This window comes from Notechis scutatus, chromosome 1 (assembly GCF_049901735.1).
Source record: "Notechis scutatus isolate UNSWTSFEM ecotype Mainland chromosome 1, rNotScu1.2, whole genome shotgun sequence".
Lineage (NCBI taxonomy): Eukaryota > Metazoa > Chordata > Lepidosauria > Squamata > Elapidae > Notechis > Notechis scutatus.
In genome coordinates this window covers 101,827,103-101,839,668 of record NC_142009.1, presented here as the reverse complement: position 1 = coordinate 101,839,668, position 12,566 = coordinate 101,827,103, and the positions used below count along the sequence as shown (strand labels likewise).

At 39.1% G+C, this 12,566-nt stretch overlaps 1 protein-coding gene across 1 annotated transcript in view; it reads right to left on the bottom strand.

Moving 5' to 3' along the window:
* The window catches only part of FRK (fyn related Src family tyrosine kinase), a 61,140-nt gene that overhangs the window by 31,163 nt on the left and 17,411 nt on the right, over window positions 1-12,566 (bottom strand). The gene's annotated exons all lie outside the window — the stretch shown is intronic.

Below are 12,566 nucleotides of genomic sequence, written 5' to 3'. Positions count from 1 at the left end.
CAAGAAGATTTTTAATTGTTTTAGAGTAAATATATTTAGTTTTGCACAAGTTTTTTTTTAAATGAGTTTTCTCACCGAGCTATGCTAAAATTTAACATTTATGATAGCCTTTATTCACAAAAGAACATTGGGATTTCCAACAGTATCTAACCTTTGTAATTTTGTAAAGTACAATTTCCTTTGCTATGCTAAATAACAATCCAATGAAATAGCATCAGTCTAAAGCTGAAGTTTTAAAGCTCCAATGAATAGGAAAAAACACCAATGAAAATTAAAGAAATTGGAGGAAGGGGAGTTGACCAGAAGGGAAAAAATGATGGACCGATTTATGGCTTTTGCTTATTGGAATAGAATAATGGGTAAGATGGGGCAATTAAGGGAGGACAGAGGATAAAGGAATTATGATTTATTGTTCCAGCTGTTAACGAAGATGGTGTCAATTTTGAGAGAAACTGATCCAATTCACAAGTAGCAACTGAACAGATTACCAAAATATTTTGGCAAGTTACTAGGAATAATGAGGTCTGCATGTGAGATATTCCTTGTCAAAAAATAATTAGACTCTTAACAATAGTCTCTGTTGTTGGATTTTAGTTTCTGGCATCTCAAGATGGAGAGACAGGCAATTTTATTTTTGAAGTATCTTGAATAATTATTTTGTCCTGTGCTACAACTTTCCTTCTCTTTTGACCTCCTTAAAAATAAACTCTTTTTGTGCTGATCTTTTCTATTTTTTGTAGGGCTATTGCTTGGGGAAGTTTTTAATTCTTTTAGACACTTTCTGTGTGTTTTAATAATGATCTCAAAAGACTGATTTTTTTCATTGGAATTTTTCATGGAACATTAATTTTAATATATTTTAAATTGGCTTTCCTTATCGTATGGTTCTGGTTTAATGATCAGTTTCCATAAGTTATCAGAAAAAAATAAGAATTTAAGTCCTCTTTTCAGTTAATAAGGAATCCGAAGGAGGGGGATTGAGAGAGGGGGGAGGGGAAGGGAGAGGGGGGAGGAGTAGATGGGAAAGGGAGGGAGAAAGGCATGGGGGGGGCAGAAAACAAGTGTCCATGTACGTTTCTGGATTTTTCTCATTTTATTTTAGTCCTGCCTATCTTGAGATCCCAATGTACTAACCTTGTGAGAAGGAAGACCTATCAAAAAAGTAATTGGCCACCCAGCCTAGAGGGGAAAAAAGGATGATTAGCTTTTTAAAAGATTAAAACATACTAGCGGGAGCCAATCTAGTTTTACATTGTTTCCTTATGCACATAATTATAGGATTGTGTGTGTTGTATATGCTTCTCTTTCAACACACACATTCACGCACACATTTTTGATGTTCCATCATACAACTGTGTCTCCCCTGCTCCAATGTAGACAAAATATGCATATTTTTCAGGACTTTGAGTTCCTGTACATTGAGTCTCTATATCCATAATGGCAAACCTATGGCACAAGTGCCAGAAGTGGCACACAGAGTGAAAGGTCACCTGGAAGAGCCCCACTGCGCATGTGCGTGCACCACCCGCCTGACAGCTGATTGTTGGGTATCTGGCATGCATGGGGGGGTGGAGGTGCACAGGAGATGCGTGCGCATGCACAGAGTTGCACGGGGCACGTGCGGAGGATCTTGTGTACATGCGCAGAGATGCTCTGTGCACATGGGGGGCTCACACACACATGTGCAGGGGGCGTAGGGGGCGCATGCATTGCCTTCTGGGTGCTGGCGTGTGAGCACGTGTGCAATTTTTAGCAAGGAAGCCCCAAAAGGTTAGCCACCACTGCTATGTATGCCTGACAAAGAAGACATAATAGAAGTATTCTATGATATGACATTGAATTTCTTCTACTGTTGTAAGTTGGCTGCCTTTAGAATGGGAGGAGTCATTGAAAGCCTTAGATTAGGTACCATTGTTCTGCTTTGAAACTAACTTTAGGAAAAGAGCAGCTGATTATTTTGACCGAAACTTGAGTGTGTAGGAATTCAGGTATTTGGGGGGGGGGGAAGAGTTCCAGGTTCCAGTCCTTCCCTAGAGATGCTCACAGGATGACTTTGGGCTAGTCAGTCTCTCTTAGCTAAACCCACCTCATGGGCATACAAATGCAAGGGAAAATAGAAGTTGGGAATGTTTTGTATATTTCTTGAGGCCCTGAACAAAAGAAAGGCAGAATATAAATCTAACATATAAACAACCATCTGGCTTGGTTACCATGTAGTGTATTCTTAAGGAATGTTCAGAACTATGGACTTGTGTAAAACCAACAAAAAAGTAGTGGACAGGAGTGAACAGGTTCAAATTAAATCAAGACAAGACAGAGGTGTTATTGGTAAAAGGAAAATTGACAAACTGGAATTGTAGTTCCATCTGATTTGGTTGCTGTGTAGTGTGTTCTTAAGGAATGTTCAGAACTGTTCACTCACGTAAAACCAACTGACAATGCCAAATAGTGAACAATACAAAGATTTTATTCTATTGATGAAAGAGTTGCCCTGGTTGTCAATTGTTTTTTAGACTTTTTTTTTCAAGAGGGGGTGCTGATTTTTACTCTTACCAAACTAAATAGCTTGTGGTCTAGTGTCTGAGGGACTACCTATCTTGATATGAACCAGCCTGGATGTTAAAATGAGCAAGAGAGTCTCTTTATATATAGTCGGACTTTCTCAAGTCCATTTGTTATGATCATGCTTTCAAACTATGCTTTCTTTGTCCTTTTAGTGAAAAAGTCCAGACTTTCCTCATAAGCTAGGTTCTTATGATTTAAGAGAATTAGTACCATGCTTTCTGAAAATAACCTATGTTTTGCCTAAATAATCATTGACACAGGGCAGGTCAGTTGCATTCATTGAGAAAAATAGAAGGCTATTGAAAATGAACAGCTAGGCAGGAGGTTCAAATGGCTGTTGCTAGGAATATAAGTCACCTAACAGTTGGGTTGGAAATATATAAACCAGGATAGACATTTTAATACTGTCTCTTTAAGGGAATGCTAAAATTGTAATTGGGTGTGGTTCCTCAAACGGCCATAAGATGGAGCCAGAAACCTGGGTTGTTAGTTCTGGAGAGTATTGCCGTTCCTGCATTTCCCTATTGACTGTTGCTGATCATCATTATTCTTGGATTGATGTGAGTCTGTTACTGAACTGTTTTTGATACTGGACTTTGTTATTGGATTATCCCTGGACTAAAAACTGACTGCTATAACCGTGTATGACTTGGACTGCTTGTTGGACTTTGCTTAACTGTTTACTGGAAGTAAAAACCTACATTTTACTATACAGTGTAGCTGTGTGCTGGTTGTGTGTTATTCCTCACCACTCTCACTACGTCTCCCTGTGTGCACTCATTCGCCTAACGGGGAATTACCTCAACAGCTGTAGACTTCATTGCTGATAAGCATGGATGCCTTTGAGGACAAGCTCAGCCTTAGCAGATGTTTACCTACTGAATTTCAAACCATTTTGTAAAACCAGGATGATTAGGAGACTGGAGGCTAAAACATATAAAGAACGTTGCTGGAACTGGGCATGGCTAGTCTAGTGAAGAAGATGACCAGGGGAGACATGATAGCAGTGTTTCAATATCTGAGGGACTGCCACAGAGAGGAGGGGGTTCAAGCTATTTTCCAAAGCACCTGAATGCCAGACAAGAAATAATGGATGGAAACTGAACAAGGACAGATTCAACCTTGAAATAAAAAGAAATTTTATGACAGTGGGAGCAATCAGCCAATGGAACAGCTTGCCTTCAAAAGTTGTGGAAACTTTCACTGGAAGCTTTTAAGAAGAGGCTGGACTGCCCTCTGTCAAAAATGGTGTAGGGTCTCCTGCTTGGGTGGTGGGGTTAGATTAGATGACCTATGAAGTCCCTTCCAACTTTGTAAATTTGTCAACCTGTTAATTTCTCTCTTTCCTCTCTTTACTGTGCAACAGCTACTCCTTTTCCTCACCACAAAAATTCTAATTCCTTCTTCTTGATTTCTTCTTCTTGTTCACTATTTGTGCCTGAAGAAGAGAAAGGAACATATTTGTGTAATATATTTTCATGCTTTTGTTCATTGTGTATGGCTGGTATATGGGGATGGGAATCAGTTCACTTTATAAATTGAGTTCGTACAGGCAACTTGTTTTAATCAGTTAGGAATTCATAGGATTAATGTTTGGGGAGTATGATTTCCTTCCAGCACATAACTTGTACATAAATGCATAGATACCCTCACATTTATTGGGTAGAATTATTTTCAGATGGAATTTGCAATGTTAGATTGACAAGGTTGAAACGCTGGGAATTGCAAGTGACTTTTTCTGTCTTCTTTCTTTATACTCATCTTAAATGCTTAAAGGTTGCTGTCCTCCATTGTTGTTTTATTACATTGCAATGTAATTGTTTATGTTTATGTTTTTCTGGTTAACTCCCTTGAGGGTCCTCTGAAGAGGAAAATGGGCTACAAATCTGGTCAAATTAATAAAATAGTTAATCAATAAAACTCTATATAGTGCTAGGTGGACTGTACTAAATATGTCTGCAATCCAAGTCATGAGGTAATCCATGTTTCACAGATAGGAATAATGAGGTCAAAATGTTAATTCTATGAGTCAAACCTTCCTGAGAGTAACCTATGAAAAAGCCAAAGGGGCATCAACAAATTTAGATTATAGCAGAAACATGAACACAAATCTGATTCCAAGGTGAAGCCCTTGCGATAACAATGATAAACCCTTGCAATAACAATGATTTGTTTCTTTAATCAAGCAGTTGAGTGAGTACTGTTGATGGGGTGAGGTGAGGAATGAGGAAATACTAAAGGATTAAATGAAAATAGAAGATTACTGGTTTCATCCTTAGTACAGTAAGTGGTTTCTAACTTCCTGTCATCTTATGATTTAAAGATACTTTGTGGTGAACAAACTGCAACACACCTTTTTGTTTTATTTATAATATTATAAAGCTGACATTTAGAAAAGGGAAGATGTATCATAATCTTGACAGAGAAAGGAATGTTTAGGATTCTTTAGCTTAAAAAAAATAAAACTTGGAGGGACACAATTGAGGTATACAACATGGTCAGGGAAATACTTTTCTCCTTCTCTCAAAACACTAAGACTTGAAGTCATTCAGTGAAGCTGACTGAAAAGAGAAACCCTTCTTCAGACAACACATAGCTAGCCTGTTGAATTCATTCTTGTGACAGCCACAAACCTGGATAGTTGTAGTAGCAGACTTGATATATTCAAGGGGAATAGGTCTATCAAGAACAATTAGAGTGTGTGGTCTTCTGGATGGAAGAAGCTTCTCTCTAAAGGCCAGTTGCAGGAAAACTACAGAAGGAAAGGATGTCCTGTATGGAAGGATCCCAGAAACATCTGGTAGGCCACTGTGAGAAACAAAAGGCTGAACTCTAAATGGAACTTGACTTGCAGTGTGACTCTTGTGTTCTCATCACAGGCCAGCCTCATTCTACACAGTAAATGGAATAATACTATAGATAGATTATGCTAGTCTATGATAACAGATAACAGATAATCAGAGTTGGAAGGGATCTTGTAGGTCATCTTGTCCAACCCCCTGCCCAAGCGGGAGACCCTACACCATTTCTGACAAATGGCAGTCCAATCTCTTCTTGAAAGTCTCAATTGATGGCGCTCCCACAACTTCCGAAGGCAAGGTGTTCCGTTGGTTGATTGTTCTCACTGTCAGAAAGTTTCTCCTTATTTCCAGGTTAAATCTCTCCTTGTTCAGTTTCCATCCATTATTCCTTGTCTGGCCTACACGGGCTTTAGAAAATAGCTTGACCCCTTCTTCTCTGTGGCAGCCCCTCAAATATTGGAAGACTGCTATCATGTCTCCCCTGGTCCTTCTCTTTACTAGACTAGCCAAGCCCAGTTCCTGTAACCGTTCTTCATATGTTTTAGTCTCCAGTCCCCTAATCATCCTGGTTGCTCTTCTCTGTACTTTTTCTGGAGTCTCAACATTTTTTTTTTGTAATGTGGTGAACAAAACTGGATGCAGTACTCTAGGTGTGGTCTTACTAAGGCTTTATAGAGTGGTATTAGTACCTCCCTTGATCTTGATTGTATCCCTCTGTTGATACAATTTAGGATTGCATTAGCTTTTTTGGCTGCTACTGCACACTGCTGGCTCATATTTAGCTGGTTGTCCACTTAGACTCCAACATCCTTCTCACAGTTACTGCTATTGAGCCTGGTTTCACCCAGTCTATATGTGTACTTTTGGTTTTTCTTGCCTAAGTGTAGGACTTTACTTTTCTCTACATTGAATTTCATTTTGTTAGATAAGGCCCAGTGTTCTAGACTGTCACGATCCATCATAATACATATTTGATTTGGCTTGATTTAGGATCAAAAGAGAGAAGTTGGGTAATTGAAACATCTGCAAGCAAACAACCAAGCTCAGAAGGCACCAAGGACTTCACAGTTCAACCCTGAGCTACAAGTATTCTCTTCTATTGATAGAAGAGTCTAAATAGTTGCATTCTAATAAAATGAATGGCAAAATGAATGGCGGAAGATTGAGGGGACATCTACATTTATACTGAACATTGAACTGACTTTAAAGGTAACAGCAGGGTATGGAAAGAAAATCAGAACCAAACTATATATTTCATTTATTGTTGAGCAAGACAGAAATCTGTTTCAAAGAGTCAGCCACCAAACTAGCTGAATATAGTAAGATTATTTTGTTTTCATTATTCATAAAAGTAATGAAAAAGGGGTTCTTTTAAAATCTTTAAGACCAATTCAAAAGCTATTATATAGTAACCAAACTTACAAAATTTAGAAAGGGGGAGACCTTATCTCAGAACTCAGCAGAACTCTCTCTTCCTCCAGCCAATTACAGACTGAAATAATGCTCAGTGTAAATATTTCCAGGTTATGAAAGAACAGGTTGTAATTGTATTCTTCTTTTTCCTCTTTTCATCAGCTCTGTTAATATATAAACACCACATATTTCCCTCAATAAATCTTTGAATAGGATTCCACCCAAGAACTGTATTTTTAATGCTACGCTCTTTTATTTATTTATTTTTAGCTGAACCCATTCTTCTGACTCATCTTTTGTGCTTCTTTCAGATAAATACTTAACCAATTTAATGCAACTATTTGCCTCCTAAATAGTCAGTGATGCCAAGTGAAATGAGATGAGGGTTTTTTGGCATCTGGAAATTGACAAACAGGCACAGGAAAATGGGTATCTGCAGCTCCAGCTGCTTTGTTTAAATGATTAAAACTATATGATACTGTAATCTCAGTCCAGTTGGGGTGTATAATGATACACAACAAAAAAGGCAGGGGTTGCGTCACAGTGGCATGACATTGCTTTTGTACTGGCAGTTTGCCATGACTCTGCCTGGCAAAAATTGCTATGTGTCAAACAGGCCAATATTTGTTATTGATAAAACAGTCATTGCTGAACGACTACTCGTTCAATGACTGTTCAGAGTTAAAATGGTGCTGAATGAATGGGTCTTATGATGGAGCCTTGTAGTTGTGGCTATCACAATATCTACAATCACACAATCATGATTCAGGTGTTTGGCAGCCAGCTCACAATTGCAATGGTTGGAGCATTCTAGAGTCACACAATCACCATTTGCAATCTTCACTGCCACTTCTGAGAAGCAAAGTCAATGAAGAAGACAGCAGAAGATCACAAATAGCAATCATGTGTTAGTGGTATATATTCTCTAACTGTGACAATGGCAACTGGGAGTACCATAACTGCCTTAAGTCAATGCATTCTTCATGATTTACAATTATGTTGCTTAGCAATGGAGTTGCTAGTCCAGTTACCATCATGAAGTGAGGTCTGGCTGTACATAGAACAAGTAAGGAAAGTATGCAGTGTTTCTTCACTTCCTTAAGAACAGTTTCATGCAGGATCACATGACAATGAAGGAAGGAGAAGGGGGAGATTTGGAATGGAGCAATCAGCTGTATTCTAGGTCAATGATCCATTGATATCTTTTTCTGGATCTTTTTCCTCCACAGTCCCAAAATGAATCTCGCCTACATTTTTAATCTCTATCTTTCTTTTGCTTGTTTCTCCTTTCTCACCAAATGATGGACATATGGATGGAGAGACAAGAGTCCAAAACTTCAATACAATTTTGCTTAACCATCCCATTGTGATGAACAAAAATGCTAAATTAAATGATGCTGAATATGGAAAGAACATGGACCAATTATATCCTCATTCATGTGTCTAGCTCATCTCATATTTGTCAAAGGAGACAAATGTCTCCATAGTTACAGGCTTGGCACTGCAGGATCCTTTTCTGGAATAACAATTTGCACTTTGAATGGCTGAAGTTTCCAGATAGGCTATTGGTTCCTTGCATCATTTGTTTGTTCGTTCATTCATTCAGTTTTTATAGCCACTGGTCTTAGTCCAATTGACTCTGGGCTGCAAGCAATATCACAATGGGCTTCCCTTGAGAACTGAGTTTGTTTTGGTACTTGCATGGTATCTGGACACTGAAGCTTTCCAGCTGAAATCCTGCACCTGCATCCAGGTGATACAGCTGCTGACCTTCCTGTTCCAAATTAGTACAATAGCTTGGACCTAGGCTTCATTCCTCTCTGCCATTTGCCCTTGACCTTCAAATTGCATCCTCAATCTATTTCTAAGCTGCTTATTTTGACTCACCCAATTGTGACCTGATAATGCATTCCATTGGGATTGTGCCTTCTGGAAATAGCCATGCCTTCTACATGTTCTGCAACATGTAAAGGAGCAGACAAACCTGCATTCAAAAAGTTCTATGGATGCAGATTGTTATGAGAGTTCAGAACATGCTAAGATGGATACAGCTGATTACAAAATATCCACAAACAAAACACTAGCCACAGCTATCCAAAGTTTTATTTTCTAAGGATGCCTCTTGAATCTGTGTGGTGGTCCCAGAGACATTGCTGAAAATATAGATTAGGCTGAATGGTGAGTCTTTGCTTTGTATCATGATAAGTTTCCTTTTTTAAAAACACAATATATATTTAAAAATTAGCTAGAAGAAGGAGCAAGATAGGCATCAAGGAACATAATTGTTAGAGGTATCCCACGTTGTGCATGCTTTCCCTACCTTCTTCTGTGGACATCATCAAAACTGTAGGCATCATTCTCATTCTTATTTTTATCAGATAGCAACATCTGGTCTATTTCAACCAGCATTTCTTAACCATTTGGAAGAAAACTATACTGTATATATGAGCTACTGCAATATAGATATTCAGCTGAAAGAATCACAAAAGATATGAGTCGGAAGAATGTAAATAACTAACACAAAACCAAGAGCATAACACATATCTTTTTAGGTGGATTCATGCTGGGTTCACAGGGTATATTGACTTTGTATAGAAGTGACGAATAATGTTACTGGGCATATGGGAAATTGTACAATCCCAACTGCCAGTGCACATTTAGATTTTTATTGGCAATGGATTTTGGCTAATATTGTGATGTTTAATCTGTACTTATTGAATCTAAGTTTGCTGGTAATATCTAACACCTAATTTTCACTTATTATATGCCCATGCCCCAAAAATATTGACTTAGCATCTGAAATTTGATAAAGATTTGAGACAAAAGATCATCTGCATAAATTGACTAATATGGGAGCTAAGCTCCCATACCTCTGGTTTTATGCATTTCTGATTTTTGGATAATGTTGCATTTTGAGCAGGGGTGGGATTCAAATTTTGTAACAACTGGTTCTGTGGGTATGGTTGGGTAGGCTTGGCTAGGTGGGCATGGTCATGTGACTGGGTGGGCATGGCTTTTTTTCTTTTATTTTCTTTGTGGCAGAACACCCTCCCCCCATTTTCCCTCAGGGAAGCTTCCAGGGAGGGCAATTTTGCTCCCAGAAGGCTTCCCTGGGGCTCAGGAAGGAAAACAATGGAGCATCGAGGGGCACGCACAGCAACCCCCACACACTTTGTTTTGGGGCTTCCTGGGCCTCAGGGAAGCCTCCGGGGGGGGGCGTTTTTGCTTCCAGGAAGCTTCCCTGGGTCCCAGGAAGGAAAAAAAATGCAGGGGGCAGGGGGGAGCTGTGCCCCCCCTCCATTTTTGGCCTTCCTGGGCCTCAGGGAAGCCTCCTGAGAAAAGCAGTAAGTAAGCCAGGAGAATCCTGGCACAGCTGATCATAAGAACAGCTAATCATCAGGAGGGGAAAAAAGAAATACCTTAAGAAGTGACTAGGTGGGGAAGAAGGCAGTCAGCGATGTCGCGCATGCGTACAATGTTGTGCATGTGCGATAAGGACTGACTGGGCGGGGAGGAGAGGGGCAGGCAGAGAGGGGTGGGGCCAGCCAGGGGCACGATTTGCCAGTTGTCCGAACTGCGCAGAATCATAACAACCGGCTCTGTAGAACCAGTCCAAACCGGTAGAATCCCAACCCTGATTTTGAGTGAACCAGTTGTTGAACAAGGTAATGTAAATAACAGTGATCCTACAGTCTATATGGCTATCACCAGCATACACTTCAGCAAACATATGAAAAGGCTGAGTTCAGGTTCAAAGGGAAGATTAAATTTTTTACCCGAATTGTGATCTCAACCATTTTCTCCTGTATTTCCTAGATTGGACTGTTCCTCATTCTCAAGAGCTTTTTATAATAAATGATGATAATGTGAATGGTTGTATGGAGCAATATGATAACTAATAATAATGCACTCATAAAAACTTTATCCCTTTTCCCATAGTTTACGCCATTATTCTTATCTGTATGCTTTGGCAGTATCTTAATTTATTAATGACTAACTTGCAGCTAATTTACGCTCTTTGATTTGTGGACTTTGTTCTTTCATGGCCTGTAGCTGATAACAAGAAAGGACCCAGAGAAGCCCAGAGAAATGTGTTTCAAAATGTATTCTGAAGACTCAAAGTTTAAGAACTGGCTAAGAGGAGGTCAGAGTGGAAAAAAGCTGATCTCTCAAAAAAATTAACTAAGCCTTTTCCAGGAAAAGCATAAAGAGCTATTAAAGGAAGAAACTTTAAAACTGCCAAATGGATCATTTTGATTATTTAAATCAGGGGTCCCCAAACTTGGCAACTTTAAGACTTGTGGACTTCAACTCCCAGGATTCTCCAGGTAGCTATGAAGCTTAAAGTTACCAAGTTTGGAGACCTCTGATTTAAAAGCACGCTCAAAGCAGAAATTTTGATATTAAAAAACACTTCAAGTATTCAGACATAGGTAAGTCATGACTTCACCTTTTTTCATATCAAGTGCACTAGCTAGCTAGATAAAATTGTGAACCACAGAATTACAAGATCATGACTCATTCAGTTGAAGCAGCCAAATAAGAATTGCAAAAAAATAATTCTGTGCTTCTCAAGCAAGGGATCTAGAGAAAATTAATCATTACCACCCACCCAAGAGAACTATTTTTATCACAAAGTGGGTGAAGGCAGAAAACAAAAGGAAGAGAGTGGGAAGAGTAACACTGAGCAATTCCAAAAAAGAAGCAAAAAGAAAACCAACGTCTCTATTATTTTCATCTCCCATTCGCTATACTAAAAGTTTAATTTCTCTCTAAAAACACCAGTAAAAACAGATTGAATAGAAAGTCAATTCAAGATCTAAATGAGATGGTTTCATCTCAGAGCAAAAGTATTGACTGCACTGGGTCTTCTTGGAAAAAACACGCAATTATGCAGGTCACACAGAAGTTGCAAAAAAAAAAATCTAATAGATTCTTTGTCCTGTTATCCCATGTTATTTTCCTAGTGAATAGGAAGCACAGTGGCTCATGTGATTAGAGATTAGAGATTATGCTGGGTTTGAGATTAGCAAACCCACATTCAAGACCCATGTGCTGCCATGCGGGGGGAGGGGTGTGACCTCCCATCCTTCACTCCAGTTCCTGCTGGGGACATGAAAAAAGCCCCCAACTCAGCATCTCCCAGGCAACAGTGATGTCATTGACTAATCCTTTCAACCCTGGAGCACCTCAGTGTTCCACACACAAGTGCTCCACACACAAGTGCCCTAGTGAATACACATAGAATAGCAGCCTGACTGTGCTATACAAACTTTATTCTTTATATTCAAACAGTATTAACCACAGTTTACAGAATCATGGTTTATTGACTCAGTCATAGGCTAGGCCTAAATTAAGAATCAGTATTGTTCTCCAAGATGTTGCAGTTTAGTTACATTTATATCTCCTAAGAGTTGTAGGAGCACACTCACCGAATCAGTTGTTATACTGGTTGAATTGCATCCCTGATTAAGACCTTGGAAAAGGTAGTCAAATAGCAGTAGCACTTAGACTAAAATACTGCTTCATAGTGCTTTACAGCCTTCTCTAAGCAGTTTAGAGAGTCAGAATATGCCATGATGTGTGCATGTGTGTGTGTGTGTTGTACCTACAAAGATCAGAAATGTGTAAGACATGGTACTCCCTGTGATCCTCTATGGAAGCAAAAGTTGACATTTGAAGAAGCAGGATATTGTAAGCAGCTTTTGAACTTTGGAGTTGGAGAAGACTCCTAAGAATACTGTGGACAGCCAAGAAAAGAAACAAATGTATCATTAAACAAATAAA